The sequence below is a fragment of the Bos taurus genome, chromosome 20 (assembly GCF_002263795.3).
Source record: "Bos taurus isolate L1 Dominette 01449 registration number 42190680 breed Hereford chromosome 20, ARS-UCD2.0, whole genome shotgun sequence".
Classification (NCBI taxonomy): Eukaryota; Metazoa; Chordata; class Mammalia; order Artiodactyla; family Bovidae; genus Bos; species Bos taurus.
Window position 1 is genome coordinate 19478666 of NC_037347.1, and position 19093 is coordinate 19497758.

Sequence of the window (19093 nt, forward strand, 5' to 3'; positions counted from 1 at the left end):
CTGCCTTGTTTCCTCCTTCACAGGGCACGCTTCTATCCAGCTGGAGTTCTCAGACACAGTCCCTCAAATATGTTACAAGTAGAGGACATTGCTTATTAGGTTTTGGGTTTTTTTTCCATGATGACCTTGCTTTCCTCATTCAAGTTATGCCTGAAACACACACACACACACACACACACACACACACACACACAGAACCCCTTGCTAAGTATCTCAAGTGCCTGAACATTGTAATTAAATAAATGAGTAAACTGGCTTTTAAAGTAGATGTTGCTACTTACTGGTTCTAGTGTGGCCTCAGGCATATCATATAACATTTCCGAGCCTCAGTTTTCACATTAGTTACCATGGGACCAAGGCCTATCTGCATGCTGCTCATCCTTAATTCATTTTTGTTTCCTTTCTCTGCCACCTATCCTCCCCAGAAAGCCTTTCGTGACCTCACCAATCGCAAATTCTCTCTTATCTGAGCCCATAGCACACAGTTTTGGGAAATCATCATTTGCCTCTTTGAAGAGCCCCTTGATTCTTCCTCATTGTTTCCTGGGACCGCACATTGCTTCCTGCACTAGAGTGTGTGAATGCTTTGGTTACAGTGCTCTGTTGTGTGGTCATAGCACCCAGGGCACTTTGTCTCACATTTTCTCACCTGTTCTCACAATGTCTTGGGAGGAGGATGCAATCACTGTTTGGTAGAAGGCAAAGTGAGAGTTTTGGGGCTTCCCAGGTTACTCATGGTAAAGAATCTGCCTACCAATGCAGGAAAAACAGAAGAGGCAGGTTCAATCCTGGGTGGGGAAGATCCCCTGGAGGAAGAAATGGCAACCCACTCCAGTATTCTTGCCAAGATAATCCCATGGACAGAGGAGTCTGGTGGGCTACAGTCCATGGGGTTCCAAAGAGTTGGACACGACTGAGCGACTGAGCACACACACAAAGGGAGAGTTCAGAAGGCTGAAGTGATTTGCCCAAAATCACTCAGAGACCAAGTGACAGAAGTAGTTGAATTCTAAGCCTGCGGCTGTCTCCTCTCTCCCAAAGCTTTAGCCTTGGGGCAGGAACTTATTTTGTATTTCTAATATTTCAGTATTTAAGTTTGTAATCATTATAGGTCCCGGTCCTGATTAGTATTGAGATGGCATTCTATGAATATTTTTGAAGAAGTCAATAAATGCATACTATGGACAATATTAATAAGTCAAAATTATCCCAGAAGTCTGAGGGCCAATTCTCTATGTATAGGTGGTAGATGCTTGTGCTTAATCTCCCCACCATTTGCCCTGTTACCCTGAGGGTTAAAAGCACAATGTTTTCATTCTGAAACATAAAATCATGAGGTTAAGTGAAGTATTCCATGTCATCAGCCAAGAAGATCCAGAATTCATATACAGGTTCTCTAAAGTAGTTCTGTGTGGCTGGGAGCACTATCAACTCCAGCATTGTGTTCATAGCTCTTTATCCTTTGGCTAAGATCAAGAAGAGCATTTGTTCCTGAGGCTTTTAACAACGGACTTCTCCATCCAAAGATAACATATTTAGACTGTATGTGCGTTACAAAGAATAGAGTCCCTTTAGGCAGGAAAATTTTAAACAAGAGGTTATTTGAATCCCCTTGGATGCCATTCTTCTATTGACGTTGTTCCTGTAAAATGCCGCAGGAGACCATTCCGTGCTGCTGGATGTACTCTGAGCCTGCATACCAGGAAGTACTCCTGAGTCAGGGAGGGGTAAGGAACATTTTCTTTCTTACAGAGTATTGACATTGTGCTTTTGCCTCCCTGTTGACAATACACACACACACGCACACACACGATTCTAGGGTAGGTGGAGTGTGGCTCAGAAGAATCAGTGTGACAATCAAACTACCAGAGAAAGAAACAGATTGCACCTATATGCCCTGAACATGAAGAACAGAAGTAGACAGACATTTGCAGGATACTTAACAAATTTTTAATTACTTGAGTTTCGTATTAAGGTCAATTAAAGAAACAATAAAGGAGGACAGAAAGTATGGAAGGGGAGGAAACAGAACGGAGGCAGAGGGTGGAATGAAAAAATGAGGACAAAGAGAGGAAGAGGAAAGAGAAAGAAAGCGAAACATCACGTCAGCGGCTCCTGGGTTCTGAGGTGAGCTCGCTGGTCGTAGGTCAGCAGCTTTAGTCACACATCCTGTTATTCACTTTGGGCATCAGAGCACTTTTTTGCTACCCTTTGAAATTTCCATACTGTCTACAATGATCTTGGAGCACGCTTTCTTTACTGGGAAACTGTTTATGTGCTCTTATTCTCAATCTTTGAGCTTGTTTTTTAAAGGTTTTATTTTTGCATGAAGTCCAGACTGTTTTGAAATGGGTAAAATGATGCATTTGGTCTCGATTCTTTCCATCTGAATCTTGATCTTAGGCCACTTGAACAATTTCTGAATATAGTAGAAATGGCTCCTGGATACAAGAATTGAAACACAACATTGAAAAATATTAATTATCATTATCATTGTTTTGAAAGAGGACAAATTTTAATTTAGGAGAGCTGTGTTTTAATTTGGGCTGTTCATTTGACTAAACTGTGGTTGACTGTCAGCTTTCTCATTTACAGAATAGAGACCTCATGCCTGTCTAGTTCGCATGAAAATGCCATGAGGTCCAGTGTGCCTCATCACGGCTCTGGCATCAAGGAGACAGTAATGAGTCAGTTCCTCCCTCCCAACCACCAACCCCCCCCTACAATGGCACTCCCATCAACTGAAAAAATATATACATATAAAGAACTCTTCCTGCTTTTTAATTTCCACTGGTCATACTGAATGGAATAATTACATTAGCTCATAAAGCACAAAATCATGTTTGGAGCTGCAGCTCTGTATACTCTAAGCTCAGAGCAATGTAACTCTGATTCTCTGTGAAATGTTATCTGGATCTGTTGCTACTTCTATAAGGGTACTGACCTCAAACTACTGTATTTCAGAACCCTTTATGAGCAGGACAAGATGCAGCCACTGGCTACAAATTCTGGACTCCAGAATATTTACAGAACTAAATCAAGGATTTCAACTTTACCTTAGATTAAAATATTACTTCTATCCACTTGTGTCATATTTCATACTCCCAACAGGAATAGATTTATATCTTATAAAGCTTAAAAGATAATGACTAATTAAATAAACTGTATGACTTCAGGGAAGATTAGAAAATTACAATAATTCCAAGTAATGCTGTTTTCAGCCAACAAAACCCAGAGAATTTTGAATCTTAGAACTGGAAGGAACATAGACATCCTTTAGCCTAATCATTGGCCCAGCACAGAGACTGCCTTGATCACAGACCTGATAGCTCTTCCTGGGAATGTAGAATGACCTAACACGTATTGCCTTTCAAGGCAGCCTGATACGTCACGAGGGAGCTCTGGTCATTTAGAAACCCGTCTTTATAAGGATCTGTTTGTCTGCCTGTCTGTACTGCCCACCTTTCGCTCTCAATTCTGAGTAAGAAATTTCTGCTAATTTTTTTTCCTTGAAATTGTTTTCACTTTGGGGAATAACTGGCATGCCCTCTCTAAGCATCGTCTTTTTTAGGCTTGCCATTCTGGTTTTGGAATCTATCCTCTCGTGAAATATTTCTAGAATCACCAACATCCCTGTTCCAATGAAAACTGTGGTTATCTACTTCAGGCAAACCCTAACCAAGCTGGCATAACAGTGAAACGATCATCTCCTTGTGAGAGTCTTTTGACTGTGAAAGCCAAAGTTTATTTTGAATTTTTTGTTCTGTTGCTTTTTTAATTTCACTTTATTTCTTTTTATACAACCCACACCATTACTTATAATGTGTTTATGACAAATGAACCTTCTAAATCTTTTTCTCCAATACCTATATAATACTTTTTTTTTAAAGGAATTTTTACCTTAAATGTTTCCAGATCTTACCAGCCTATGGCTATGAATGAGGTTATGTTAGCTATAAAATTTTTAATTTCATTAGCTTTCCACACATTTGCTAAAGTAGTTGTTTATGCAACCCATCTTATTATTTCAGAGTATCCCTAAGGTGTCTCAAAAGAACAAGCCCCCCTTTGTTGGCATCACGTCTCCCCTACCCGTCTAGGCAGTTCTCTGCATCCCCAAGGCTCAGTGGGTCTGGCTGCTCCCCAGCGAATCAGGTGGACACCACAAGACCATGCCTCTACAGCTGCTCCACTGACATTAAATTTGCTCCCTTCATTCCTGATATTGTACAGAATTACATGCAATATCTTTTACCTTCCAGCTCTCTGCTCTCCCCAAGGTCCAAAGATTTGTCCCTGGGAATGCATTTAAGTAGCAGGCGCCATGTTCCCTTCTGAATGGCTCTCCTATCTGAGAGCTGAGGTTTGTTATTGGACTAAGCTCCCAGTGCCCAATGCTTTCCATTCCACAAGGAGCTTTCTCCAAAGAAACCACTAACCCCCTTGAAAAAAATCTTTGATTAGATCTTTCAAACCACATCCTTTATTTGTACCATGAACACTTTTATAGGATCATTAAACATTCTTCAAAGCCACCATTTTGAATTCCTCCATAATCTCCATCTTATGGATATACCATGCTAGAATATATTAGCCCATTTTTCAATTGCTTAGAATATTGGGTATTTTATGTGTGTAGCTTATTATTTTAAGCAAATATTATACTTTATCTTACTCTTTTATACTCTTAACTCAACTTATTGTTTAGTAATTTGCAGATAATTTGATACCTTAATTATGTCATTTGATATATTAGCATCATTTTTAACTTTTGGCTTTTAGATATGCATTTTTAAGATGAATCTCTAACATTTTTACCATCACACCAAATTTTAGTTGCTTAGAGATCCAGATTTTATGTGTTAGTCTGAAGAGCTTCCATAGCTTTTGAAGTGAGAATCTCTGTATAAAAGAGAAACATAAATATATAAGGAGTAAATCAAAATCTTTCTTGTAATTTCAAATGTCACTAAATAGTAATATCAGCTGCTAACTGACATATTTCCTAGTAATCACTTCAAGCCCTTCTCATTAAAAATATATCATATAAAATGAATTATAGAATTAAAAGAACCTGCAGATATGGTCTACTTCAAGGACCTAATTTTAACAAGTCATTTTTTACCCTCCTGGTATATCCTAAGGACAAAACAAATATTTGTTGTAAAAAAGTAAACCCCAGACCTTATCCTTGTGAAATGGGTGATAGAGGACTGAATAAAAGTGAAAGAGGTATGATTCAACTCTCTGGTAGGAAAACGGTGGGTTCCCAAAGCAAGTAGCACGTAAGCCACACATTTAAAAGGAACAAAGATTTCGGCGTGTGAGTATGTGGGTTGACTAACAGACTTGAAAGGACATGGCATATTGGGTACTGAATTTCTGTTACTATAGTATTGGAGTATACAATATCCTTACTGGTAACCAAAGATGAAGTTTCAAAGATGTTAGTCTGATAGTAAGAACCTGGGTATAAGGAGCATAAGAAATGTATAGATTATCTACCATAAAACAGGAAAAAAAAATCAAGGTTATTCAAGTAAGAAAATGACATGTCTCAGAAAGACATTTTTGATAACATTATGGAGGATGGATTATAGGCTGGAGGGGAGAGATAAGGCTTTTATTTGTCAGTGTGACAGACAATTTTATTAGTAAAGCACCTAACTTATGAGACTCATCTGTGTGAAATGAAACAGGTTCATCTCGACTTGTCCAAGGTTTTTGGAAAATGGTTAAGTTTTTTGGTATTTCTTTTTTTATTTGCATGTGAGCAGTATTAGACTCCGCAGAAGGCAATGGCACCCCACTCCAGTACTCTTGCCTGGAAAATCCCGTGGACGGAGGAGCCTGGTAGGCTGCAGTCCACCGGGTCGCGAAGAGTCGGACACGACTGAGCGACTTCACTTTGACTTTTCACTTTCATGCATTGGAGAAGGAAATGGCAACCCACTCCAGTGTTCTTGCCTGGAGAATCCCAGGGACGGCAGAGCCTGGTGGGCTGCCATCAATGGGGTCCTACAGAGTTGGACACGACTGAAGTGACTTAGCAGCAGCAGCAGCAGTATTAGACTTGGAGAAGGCAATGGCACCCCACTCCAGTACTCTTGCCTGGAAAATCCCATGGATGGAGGAGCCTGATAGGCTGCAGTCCATGGGGTCATGAAGAGTCAGACACGACTGAACGACTTCACTTTCACTTTTTACCTTCACGCATTGGAGAAGGAAATGGCAACCCACTCCAGTATTCTTGCCTGGAGAATTCCAGGGACAGGGGAGCCTGGTGGGCTGCCGTCTATGGGGTCGCACAGAGTCGGACACAACCGAAGCAACTTAGCAGCAGCAGCAGTATTAGACTGGCCCTCAATGTCTCTTGATGAAACCTTTAAATAGATAGAAAATAGAAAAACTTGAAAAAGGGTATTGGAACCTCTGCTACCCGAGTTTTGGAAGATAATTGATCCAAAGCTATGAAACTCAACATCTCACCAATCCTATATTTCATTTGATTGGACAGTGTGTCAAGAGAATGCCTCAGGCCTGCTTTGTCCATTAACAGGCCAGTTGTGAGTCAGAGTCTCAACATGAGGACATTTTCATTTACCTTTTCATAGTCACAGCAATGCAGTTTCCCCACCCCCGCCAGAGTACCATTCTGGCCTAAAGTCTCTATGGAGAAGGTTATTTTCTGCCACAGGAAGGGAGCAGAATATCCAAATACAACCCAAGGGCTCCATCATCATTCTGCTAGCCAGGGGAAGCTGAGGTTTTACTACTGCCTGGAACCCACGTGCTTTATGTGATGGGGATCAGCACTGTTAATTAGCTGCTTTAGAGTTCTCAATCCCCTGTGGCTTTGGAAACACTTGTTAACCCACAGTGGGAGGAGAAGAGCTGGAAGTGATTGGACTGCAGTCTGAATTTACTATAATTCAATAGCCACCTTATCTTTCAGAATCCTGGTCCAGAATCTGTTGAAAATTACAGTTGATTTCGATCATTCTCAGCGACACATCCTGGGAGAAGAGGACGATTGCAGTTCAGGGTTTCTTGAAGCCACAGAAATGTGGAGTGCTGCGGAACTGATCGATGCTGCTCTCTGAACCCACATGGGCAATTTTCCAGAGGCTAGAAAAGAGATTCCAGGGTAGGAGAGAGGGAAATCAGTTGATGTCGCACAGCTCATGTAGAGTGCCCAGGAAATCTGCATTTCTGATCTCTTGCCAAAAGAAACACTGCTGGTTCCCACCCCTGCACCCTACCATTCTCACTACATAGAGCTGGCACTCAATAAACCCATAATTCTTCTCCTTAATACAATTCTCATGACATAACCTGACCAACCACATGAAACCTAATCAAGAAAACAACCGTTGTCATTGGCAACAATTGCAGGAGTTGCATCACAAGCAAACCACATTCTTTACAGAGCAGAATGTTAGAGTTCAGTTCAGTCAGTTCAGTCGCTCAGTCATGTCTGACTCTCTGCTACCCCATGAATTGCAGCACGCCAGGCCTCCCTGTCCATCACCAACTCCCGGAGTTCACTCAAACTCATGTCCATCGAGTCGGTGATGCCATCCAGCCATTTCATCTTCTGTCGTCCCCTTCTCCTCCTGCCCCCAATCCCTCCCAGCATCAGAGCCTTTTCCAATGAGTCAACTCTTCAGAAACTGCAGAAACATGTCGCTAGCCTTTGTCAAGTACATGATAATTATTAATTAAGGAAAGCTTCATAGGAAGGTCCATATCAAAATTTAAAAAAGAAAACCCATGTAAAGTTTAGTTATGTTGGCATCTTTTCCATCATGGCTTCTCAGGACTATTTCAGCTGAAGCATGGCTCTTGAAACAACCACCAGGGAATTTCCCTGGCTTCATCTTTCAATGCAGGAGACACAGGTTTGATCCCCGGTCCAGGAGGATTCCACATGCCGCATAGCAACTAAGCCCGTGTGCCACAAGTACTGAGCCTGAGTGCTGTACTTGCAGAAGCCCTAGAGCCTATGCTCCCCAACAAGAGAAGCCACCCCAAGGAGGAGCCTACTCACCACAATTAGAAAGTAGCCCCCACTCCAGGCAACTAGAAAAAGCCTGTGCTTAGCAAAGAAGACCCAGCACAGCCAAAAATAAGTAAATAGAATTAAGTTGGAAACTAATTTATTTCTACATGGTATTGCAAACTGTAATATTATACTGGTGTTTGAAACCAGAATGTCTTTGTAGTTCAAAAAACTTTCCAAAAAGTTCCATCTGTTTTAAAGTGGGCTTAGTTTCAGACATTAACATGGTATTAAAAAAATAATGTTTTGAAACATTAAAGTTAATTAGCTTAACAAATAAAAAAGGTGACCCCTGGTGTACTACCTACGGATTTTTCAAGTGTATATTTCAACCCATTCCATGCTATGCCCTTCATTATAGCTTTGTTCGGGCCTGAAAGATTTTACTCTTTACTGTTTATTTTATTCTTTCAGTCAAAAAGAACTGATGGGATTTTGAGTCTCCTTTTGTCCATTTAGAATCTCATTTGGCCTTCACTTTCATCTTTGATTCTTCATCCAAGAATGCTCCAAGACTTTGATTTACAGCTATAAATTTTAAAAGAACAGTCCTCTTTTTTTTTTTTTTTGGAAGTTGTTTCTTGGAATCATGGAAATGTATTTCCTTGATCACCTGGACAGTTATGGGTTAAGGGAAGAAATTCTTCCTTGATTTTCTGTCACTTATCTCTCCTATAGATAAGTTCTGTTCAAATCCTGGGTCAGGAATTTGTGAACTCCAGCAAGTTGCCTGGCATTTTTTGACTCATCAGATCAGATCAGATAAGTCGCTCAGTCGTGTCCCACTCTTTGCAACCCCATGAATTGTAGCATGCCAGGCCTCCTTGTCCATCACCAACTCCCGGAGTTCACTGAGACTCGAGTCCATCGAGTCAGTGATGCCATCCAGCCATCTCATCCTCTGTTGTCCCCTTCTCCTCTTGCCCCCAATCCCTCCCGGCATCAGAGTCTTTTCCAATGAGTCAACTCTTCGCATGAGGTGGCCAAAATACTGGAGTTTCAGCTTTAGCATCATTCCTTCCAAAGAAATCCCAGGGCTGATCTCCTTCAGAATGGACTGGTTGGATCTCCTTGCAGTCCAAGGCACTCTCAAGAGTCTTCTCCAACACCACAGTTCAAAAGCATCAACTCTTCGGCGCTCAGCCTTCTTCACAGTCCAACTCTCACATCCATACATGACCACAGGAAAAACCATAGCCTTGACTAGACGAACCTTTGTTGGCAAAGTCATGTCTCTGCTTTTGAATATGCTGTCTAGGTTGGTCATAACTTTCCTTCCAAGGAGTAAGCGTCTTTTAATGTCATGGCTGCAGTCACCATCTGCAGTGATTTTGGAGCCCAGAAAATAAAGTCTGACACTGTTTCCACTGTTTCCCCATCTATTTCCCATGAAGTGATGGGACTAGATGCCATGATCTTTGTTTTCTGAATGTTGAGCTTTAAGCCAACTTTTTCACTCTCCACTTTCACTTTCATCAAGAGGCTTTTTAGTTCCTCTTCACTTTCTGCCATAAGAGTGGTGTCATCTGCCTATCTGAGGTTATTGATATTTCTCCTGGCAATCTTGATTCCAGCTTGTGTTTCTTCCAGTCCAGCGTACTCTGCATATAAGTTAAATAAACAGGGTGACAATATACAGCCTTGATGGACTCCTTTTCCTATTTGGAACCAGTCTGTTGTTCCATATCCAGTTCTAACTGTTGCTTCCTGAACTGCATACAAATTTCTCAAGAGGCAGATCAGGTGGTCTGGTATTCCCATCTCTTTCAGAATTTTCCACAGTTTATTGTGATCCACACAGTCAAAGGCTTTGGCATAGTCAACAAAGGAGAAATAAATGCTTTTCTGGAACACTCTTTCTTTTTCCATGATCCAGCGGATGTTGGCAATTTGATCTCTGGTTCCTCTGCCTTTTCTAAAACCAACTTGAACATCAGGAAGTTCACGGTTCACGTATTGCTGAAGCCTGGCTTGGAGAATTTTGAGCATTACTTTACTAGCGGGTGAGATGAGTGCAGTTGTGCGGTAGTTTGAGCATTCTTTGTTCCAGGGTCAATTAAATGCAGCCGCGTATCAAATTATGCTTTGTAAATAAATACATATGACTTGCATCCTGCTCCAGTGTAGTCAGAAACTGATATATTCCCTTTCATATGACATGAATCTTTAGAAGATTACAAATGAATTGAAGATTGGTGTAGGAGTCTGACCAAAGAAGACTTATGAGAGAGAAGACTTGGGAGGACAGCTAAGATTACATAGCCAGGGGAAAGAAGGATGTTCTAACATATCTTTGATTAACAGACAGCGCTTCTTCACAGAGGTAGAAAGCAGAGGTTTACTTTAACTTAGGATGGATTAGAAGAAGTGGCCTTAATTTATACATGCAGGTGCTGTTTTATATTAATACCAGTATTTCTCAACCTGGCTGTTGTTCAGTTGCTTAGTCATGTCAGACTCTTTGCAACCCCATGAACTGCAGCATGCCAGGCTTCCCTGTCCCTCACCATCTTCCACAGTTTGTTCAAACTCATGTCCATTGAGTCAGTGATGCCATCCAACCATCTCATTCTTTGTCACCCCCTTCTCCTTATGCCCTCAATCTTTCCCAGTATCAGTGTCTTTTCCAATGAGTTGGCTCTTCGCATCAGGTGGCAAAAGTATTGGAGCCTCAGCATCAGTCCTGCCAATGAATATTCAGGGTTTATTTCCTTTAGGATGGACTGGTTGGATCTCCTTGCAGTCCAAGGGACTCTCAAGGGTCTTCTCGAGCACCACAGTTCAAACGCATCAATTCTTCAGTGCTCAGCCTTCTTCATGGTCCAACTCTCACATCCATACATGACTACTAGAAAAACCATAGCCTTGATTATATGGACCTTTGTTGGCAATGTGATGTCTCTGCTTTTTAATACACTGCCTAGGTTTGTCATTGCTTTTCTTGCAAGGAGCAAGCATCTTTTAATTTCATGGCTGAAGTCACTGTCTGCAGTGATTTTGAAGCCCAAGAAAATAAAGTCTGTCACCGTTTCCATTTCTTCCCCATCTCTTTGCCATGAAGTGATGGACTGGGTACCATGATCTTGGTTTTTTGAATGTTGAGTTTTAAGCCAACTTTTTCATTCTCCTCTTTGACCTTTATCAAGAGGCTCTTTAGTTCCTCAGCCTGGGGTTGCTCTCAAACTTGGCTGTACATCGGAGTCACCTGAGGAGCTTTAACAAATTGCTGATGCTGGGTCCCACCCCCAGAGATACTTACATATTCAGTTTAGGGCATGACCTATACATTGAAATTTTAAAAAAAGTCTCTAGGCGATCCTCATATGCCACTAAGGCTGAGAACCACTGTTCTCTAGATTGAGAGACAGGAGAATGAGTTCTATCCTGGTGTGTGAGGTTCACATTATAGTTTCTCCAAGAGGTTTGGACCTTTTTTTTTTTTTTTCCAAAAGCTTCTGGCTAACATGAATCATATTGCTCTGAATGGTGTAATGCATTAGCTCATTTGTACTATCATCTAGGGGCACATAGTTTGGAAGGGGCCATGAATCAAAGGACAGTTGGTGAAGGAAGGAAACAAAATGAGTAGTAAAAGTCCCAAAGTATTAGAAGCCTTGCATGAAGTAAAGATGGCAAATATAAACCCACAGAGGGAAAAGGGTGTGGGTTTTGGGATGTTTTGACCCAACATCCCTTTGGGTCATCACATTCTATTTCACAAATTGGATTTAAATTTCATGGTATTTTATCCCTGATTTTAATACCACATGTCTCTAAATACATTGTCACAAAATTCTCAAGGATCACTAGAATAAAATTGCTTGTAATTCACTATTTCTTAAGTGAATGCATAAGTTATAGCACTTCGGTGGAGAGGATGCTACAGCTATCCAAAGTGTCTGTGAGTGTATTTGGTCTGTGCCAAGTGGTTTTGGACAGGACCAAATATCAAGGACTTTTTGGCATGGAACCAAATGTTGTATTGACTTCTGAGATAGGATAAGATGCTTCTGCCAATATCAAGGACTTCTTGTGTGGACCACTTATCTTATGGACCAGATGTCTTATGGATGAAATATCTTATGAATGTTTTGGACAGAATAAAATATCCAAAACCTTTTGCTGTGGAACAAATGTCTTGTTAATGTTTTGGACAGGACCAAATGTTCTGCAAAGATATGTTCAAAACTCATCACTTTCTAATATTTTACTACATGTTGTTATTATCTATTTGTCTGTTGTGTCTGTATGGTAGAAACACTATAGAGTCATGAGCCACTGTAAAGAAGCTTCTCTTCCCAACTCCATGTTCAGTGATGACATGTTTGTAGCTTGAAATTGGCTGCACTGAGGGTATTTATATCATGGGAATAAGTAAATGCTACAAATTACAGATTGTTTCATCTCTTGTTTAAAGAGACTTAAAACATACTTAAAGAGTACTCCTACTTAAAGAGTAATGGAGAAAATGTTAACCAGGCAGGTTAAAGTTGAGTGTCTGTAGATATTACATTGTGAAGAACATATAAAAAATTAAGCAAACATTCCTCTAGAATTTTTAAAGTGTTATCTGATATAGCAAAGAAATTACCCTAGTTATTGACAAATGAGTGGAATTCTGAACATACATTTTTGTTACTTCACTTTTGTCTTGTTAATATAAACCAAAATATCAACCAATAGTCATGTCCGAACATGCAACCTTAGTTTGATTACATTTACAAGAGCTTAACTAACATCAATAAATGCATTCTGGGAGAGTCAAATGGTTTTATGGAATTAACGATTTAAAGACTCTTGTGCACTTTTTATAATACAAACTTTATATGGAGAAGTTTTTAATAACTCTCTATGTATAATTTTTCCCAGAAAACTAGTTGCTACTTATTTACAATTTAATTGCCAAAACCCCTATGAAAAATAACTGTCACCACTGTTCACTAGTGAAATGTAATTAAAACCTCAATATGATACTACTACACTTTTACCAGAATGGCTAAAATTGAAATTACTGGAAATATCTAATGTAGACAAGAATATAGAGCATTAGGACTCACACACTGCTGGCCAGAGTTGAAAAGATCACTTTGGAGAACTGTTCAGTAGTATCTACCAAAAGTAAACATACGTGCACCTATGCTCCATCTGTCCCCTCCTGGGCATCTATCCAACATAATGAGCGCTAATGTCTGATAAAATAGATGAGCAAGAATGTTTATACCAGCTGTATTTATAATAGCCCAGACTAGATACAGTCTAAATGTCTACTGATGGTGAAATGAATAAAGTGCAATATAGCCAAACGGGAATACTTCAGAGAACTGAAAAAGAAAAAAATATGGTTACACACAACAGCAAGGATAATCTCATAGTCATTATGTTGAATGAAAGAATACAGATGCAAATGGTATATGCTGTTGGTTTCTACTTATATGAAGTTCAAGAACAGGCAAAACAAATTCATACTGGGAGAGGTCAAAATAGTGGTTACCTCTGGGGGGGAGTATTGACTGAGAATATCAGTTTCTGTATTTTAATATGGGTGTTGATGACATATGTAAGACACATTAAAAAATCAAACTAGACACTTGTTATGATTTTTGTATTTTATGTAAATTTATGATATATCATTTAAAAGGTAAACATTAGTTTAAATAATCCCCCCAAGACTGATGGCAACTTCCTAGTGTAATCATAGCATACTAGGTTTTTACCAGTTAGAGATGAACTTGTAACTGTCCCCTCTAGGGCTGTGCAAGGCACAACTTGCAAACCACGTGCTGCAGCCCTGGCCACTGTGACCTGCAGAATCTTCTTTAAATGAAGCTTTTATAACATTACTGATTTCTCTTGATTCTGTGAGATGTTTTCAACCAATAGCCATAAATCCAAACTGCAGTTGACATTTTCACTTGAGCTAACAGGATTTTATGTTTATCCAAATGGATCTGTATGTTGTTTTGTTTGATCTGCTCTCCCACTCTGCAAAGATTTCTTTTTCCTTTTCCTTTTTTTTTTAAAAATGCATCTCTTTGAAAATATTTATTCTTGGGGTTTGATTTTATCATCTAGGAAGGTGATTTTCAAGTTTGACTGATCGTCAGAATCACTAGACAAAGTTTCCTGGGCCTCTGCCCTCCTGTACTTGTACTTGTAGGTCTGGGTTCTGAGTCCTGTTTTAATATCTCACCTGGAAGACTGTACAGATCTATCTGGTTTAGGAAACTACTATTGTTGTTATTTAGTCGCTCAGTCATATCTGAATCTTTGTGATCCCATGGACTGCAGCCCACCAGGCTCCTCTGTCCATGAGATTTCCCAGGCAAGAATACTGGAGTGGGTTGCCATTTGCTTCTCCAGGAGATCCTCCCAACTCAGGTATAGAACCTGCATCTCCTTCATTGTCAGGTGGAGTCTTTACCTCTGAGCCACCAGGGAAGCCCTTGGGAAACTACTAACCTACCACTTTAGCTGTTCTTCCAGCTGTGTGTAAGAGTCAGACGATAAATATCTTATCAGATCAAGTTCATATCTTAAAATGTTTATAACTCTGCATAAATGGCAGTGACTGCTCCACAGGATGATGTGGACTCTATTAATCAACAGCTTTTGGGAATAGCTGTCCAACTCTTTAAGAATAAGAATAATAATTTGACTGTGGTATGTCATTATGTGCATCACAGAAGGTTCATGACTAACTGCTTAAATAATTTATTCAAGTTTGCCAGGAATTAGAACGAGAGTTACCAGTCTCAAATTTTTGGAAACCCTTGTCCGTTCCATCTTTGACTGTAAGGCTCTAAATATTTCCTCAAGTTTTTAGTACCTCTGCCTCTCTCTGTGATTCCTAAATCTTCCCCAAGCAGGTTACTGAGGGATGGGTAGAATGGCATTGGGTTCAACATCCCAGCAAGTAGAAATGCATAAACAGTGTATGCTCATGTACAGCATATGTATTTGACTTCACATATTAATAAGTGTGAACTGTTTTTACGTAAAACTATTCCTGATGGCTTCTTTCTCTTAGTTCAAATACTACCCAAATCTTTATAGTTAGTATATTATTGAGGGATCTCTTCTAAGGAACAGTGGATTTTACCAAGGGGAGTTCTATAGTCATCTATTCCATCATGATCATTTTTAGATAAGGACACTGAGACCTAGAGACTGAAGGGCTTGCCTCAGGTCCTAGGGCCTGTAGTTAAAGAGTCAGGATGAGACTCCTGGTCGCGTGCTGTTTCAGCCTCACACAGTTCAGTTCAGTCGTTCAGTCATGTCTGACTCTTTGTGACCCCATGAACCACAGCACGCCAGGTCTCCCTGTCCATCACTAACTCCCGGAGTCCACCCAAACCCATGTTCATTGAGTTGGTGATGCCATCCAACAATCTCATCCTCTGTCATCCCTTTCTCCTCCTGCCCTCAATCTTTCCCAGCATCAGGGTCTTTTCCGAAGAGTCAGCTCCTCGCATCAAGTGGCCAAAGTATTGGAGTTTCAGCTTCAACATCAGTCCTTCCAATGAACACCCAGGACTGATCTCCTTTAGGATGGATTGGTTGGATCTCCTTGCAGTCTAAGGGACACTCAAGGGTCTTCTCCAACATCACAGTTCAAAAGAATCAATTCTTCGGCGCTCAGCTTTCTTTATAGCCACACACAACTATTTATCTAAGAATGCTGGAGGAACCCAGGCTACCAGACTAGGATCCAGTGAGTTAACAAATTCAGTCCTTATCTAGACCATTAATTTTGCCCAAGGAAACAGTCCCACAAAACAGTAATAGAGTTCCAGCCAGGGATTGAAAAATTCTACACTGATATATTAAAGAAGAGCTAGGCAAGAAAGATAAATGCTCCTCACACTCTATCTCTATTATAGAAAAGCAATTTAAAATATATTTTACTGAGTAGTGCCAGAACATTACTAAAATAGAAAGTTAATGCTTTTTCCTTTGGAAAAAAACTTTCTATAATGTGTACATATTGTCATAGTAGAGACACTCCTGGGAAATGCTTGGTCAACTAAAATTGTTAAAAAGCTAAAATTGAGCATTGACTTGGAGGCAAAGTGAAATATATCTTCACACTTCTGTTCATTTTAATGGTAGCCAGAGATGTCTTCTTAATTTTTTCCTCAAGAAGATATTCTTGAGGGGAGAAAAAGGCTTTGGTAGCTAGTGTGGGGAAATTGATGGTAGCATCAGGCTGTTTGAGGACAATGTGCTGGGAATCCAAACCCTGTTGGAGGGAATGTAAATTGAATCAGCCACTTTGAAGAACAATTTGGCAGATTCTATTAAAATGAAAAATGCTTATCTCGTCATTTAACAAGGCTACTTCCATGTGTCTGTTATTTTTTAAAAATGTCTTGGAATGTGTGCCCAATAAGGAATTTGCAAGGTTGTTTTGTATGTGTCAGAGTGAGCAACTGGACACCTGAATGCCCATCAGTAGGGAAATGGCTAGTTGAACTGAGAAACAGCCATACTACGGAATACTGTGCATCAGCTAAAAATCACAAGGGAGATCTTTATTGAATGAAAGAAGCAAGTTGTTGAATAATCAGAATAGTCACTGAGACTGTGCTTTCAAAAATCCTCAGAAAACAGTAATATATGACTGCTGCTTAGTTGCTTCAGTCATCTCTGACTCTGCGCAACCCTAAGGATTGCAGCCTGTCAGGCTCCTGTGTCCATGGGATTCTCTAGGCAAGAGTACTAGAGTGGGTTGCCATGCCCTCCTCCAAGGGATCTTCCAGACCCAGGGATGAAACCCAGGTCTCCTGCATTGCAGGCAGATTCTTTACCACTGAGCTACCAGGGAAACCCAATATATGTTTCTATAGGCACATAATTATTCATGAATCACATAGAGGTCTAGAATTTTGCTGCACAGTATAGTAGCCACTAGCCACAGAAAGCTATTTAAATGTAAATAGCTGTTCAACTGTAAAGAAATATAAATAAAAATTCAGTTTCTCAGTTGCATTACTTATGTTTCAAGAACTGAATAGCTACATTTGGCTAGTGACTACTGTAATGAACAGCAGAGGTCTAGAAACAAACACGGCTGATAATAGGGGTACCTGTGGGGGGCCATTAATTTGGGGATGGTGGTTTAAAAGTACTTTTGATTTCTGGGTGACCTTTTAAAATTTTACAAATAGATTATATATGGCCTGTATAATTTATAATACGGGCTTCCCTGGTGGCTCAGATGGTAAAGAATCCGCCTGCAATGATCCCTGGGTTGAGAAGATCCCCTGGAGGAGAGCATGGCAACCCACTCCAATATTCTTGCCTGGAGAATCCCCATGGACAGAGGAGCCTGGTGGGCTACAGTCCACGGGGTCACAGAGAGTCAGACCCAACTGAGAAACTAAGCACAGCACAGCACAGTTTATAATTGCATTTGTAAACTTAAAAGTATGCCTAACAATAGGATTTCTAAAACTTTCAAACTTTTACTCTATAGATAAGTGTAAATTGATTTGGGCACACTGTCCTTTTAGCCAGTTAAATGTTTAAAAGCACACACAAAAAATAATAAAATAAACTGCACACACATCATTTTTCCTACCTCTAACAAATGTCTGCTGAGCACTTACCATACTCTAGGCATTTAAAGTATGTAAAAGAAAAATGTTGCCTGCCATATCAATAAACAAAGATGTTGCAGCCATCAAACCATCAGGCACCACAGCCATCCCATGGTGCACCCTGTGGGGATTTAGATGGAGAAAACAGGATACTGGCCCTAGTTAGTTAAAGTTCATATCAGAGGAATGATTTCAATGAGCCAAGACTCTTGCATCTTCCCATACATAGAAAAGTGCTAAATTCATTTACTTGAGATGTCTGATTTTTCTTTAATTAACCATAATCTTTTGCTGTTCCAACTACCTGGATTTTTTGTTTTTGCTTTTGTTTTTCAAAAACTCATATATCCTGGCTCCTCCCTTGTCTCTTTGGAGTAGTCCATCAGAGCCATCTGAGAGGCTGTCTCCCAGGCTTAAGTCCTCAGCTTGTCTGCCAAATAAAACATAATTCTCAGTTTTTAGGTTGTGCATTTTTTTCAATCAACAAATGTAAGGCTTTCAAGGCAACTGCTACTTAACTGAAGTGTATTCACCATGGGTTCAATAAGAGTATTTCTTTGTCATTCATTATTTTTCCTTTGTAATGGGTTAAGTAATTACTGGTTGGCTTTATGTAGTGATTATATAATTTCATAACATAAATGGTATTTATTAGATTAGCTAGACTATAGGCTTTTATAGTCATATAATACTTTATTAGGGCTTAGAAATAATAATTTTGGAAAAAAAGCAGATTTTGTGAATATAATTAAGCAATCATTTGAGCACTTCAAAGTCAGAATAACTTCAATGATTAATTCTTTAGATAATAGGTCAATAGCATGGTAGTGAATCTTGATGATGAGTGTTCTTGACAATGCTCCATATACAGAAAATGACACTGAGAAATCCCAGCTAACTCTTGTTGACCTAAAAAAAAATTCACAACCTAAAAGTGGGAATTCCCACCAATTGGTGGGAATGTAGGACTTCAAACCCAGGAGACAGCATCTCAAGTGACCCTGAGAGAACTATTCCAAGGAGGTGAGAGGAGGAACCAGGTTATACAGAAATTTTACAACAAAGTTCAGGTAGTCTGAACTCAAAAGAATGTGGTTAATTAGAGAAAACCAGATAACCCAAGTTAAGGAATTTAGTGCTTATTTTTGTATGGGAAGATGCAACAGTCTGGGCTCACTGAAATCATTCCTTTGATACATCACCTATGGGGTGCCAATATCTTGTTTTCACATCCTGAGCTTTGGAAAACTCAGCAGTGGCCATAGGACTGGAAAAGGTCAGTTTTCATTCCAATCCCAAAGAAATGCAATGCCAAAGCAATGCTCAAAATTTTCCAAGTTAGGTTTTAATAGTACATGTTATCGAGAACATCCATGTTCAAGCTGGATTTAGAAAAGGCAGAGGAACCAGAGATCAAATCGCCAACATCTGT

General features: G+C 39.9%; 1 protein-coding gene and 1 long non-coding RNA gene across 8 annotated transcripts in view; one reads left to right on the forward strand and one right to left on the reverse strand.

Moving 5' to 3' along the window:
* The window catches only part of PDE4D (phosphodiesterase 4D), a 1605399-nt gene that overhangs the window by 766295 nt on the left and 820011 nt on the right, over positions 1-19093 (forward strand). The window lies entirely within an intron of this gene.
* Positions 1680-7782, reverse strand: LOC132343215 (uncharacterized). Its single transcript, XR_009491928.1, has 4 exons — positions 6944-7782; positions 6208-6383; positions 4731-4902; positions 1680-2441 (listed from the first exon to the last, which is right to left on the reverse strand). It is a non-coding gene; the product is annotated as an uncharacterized lncRNA (long non-coding RNA).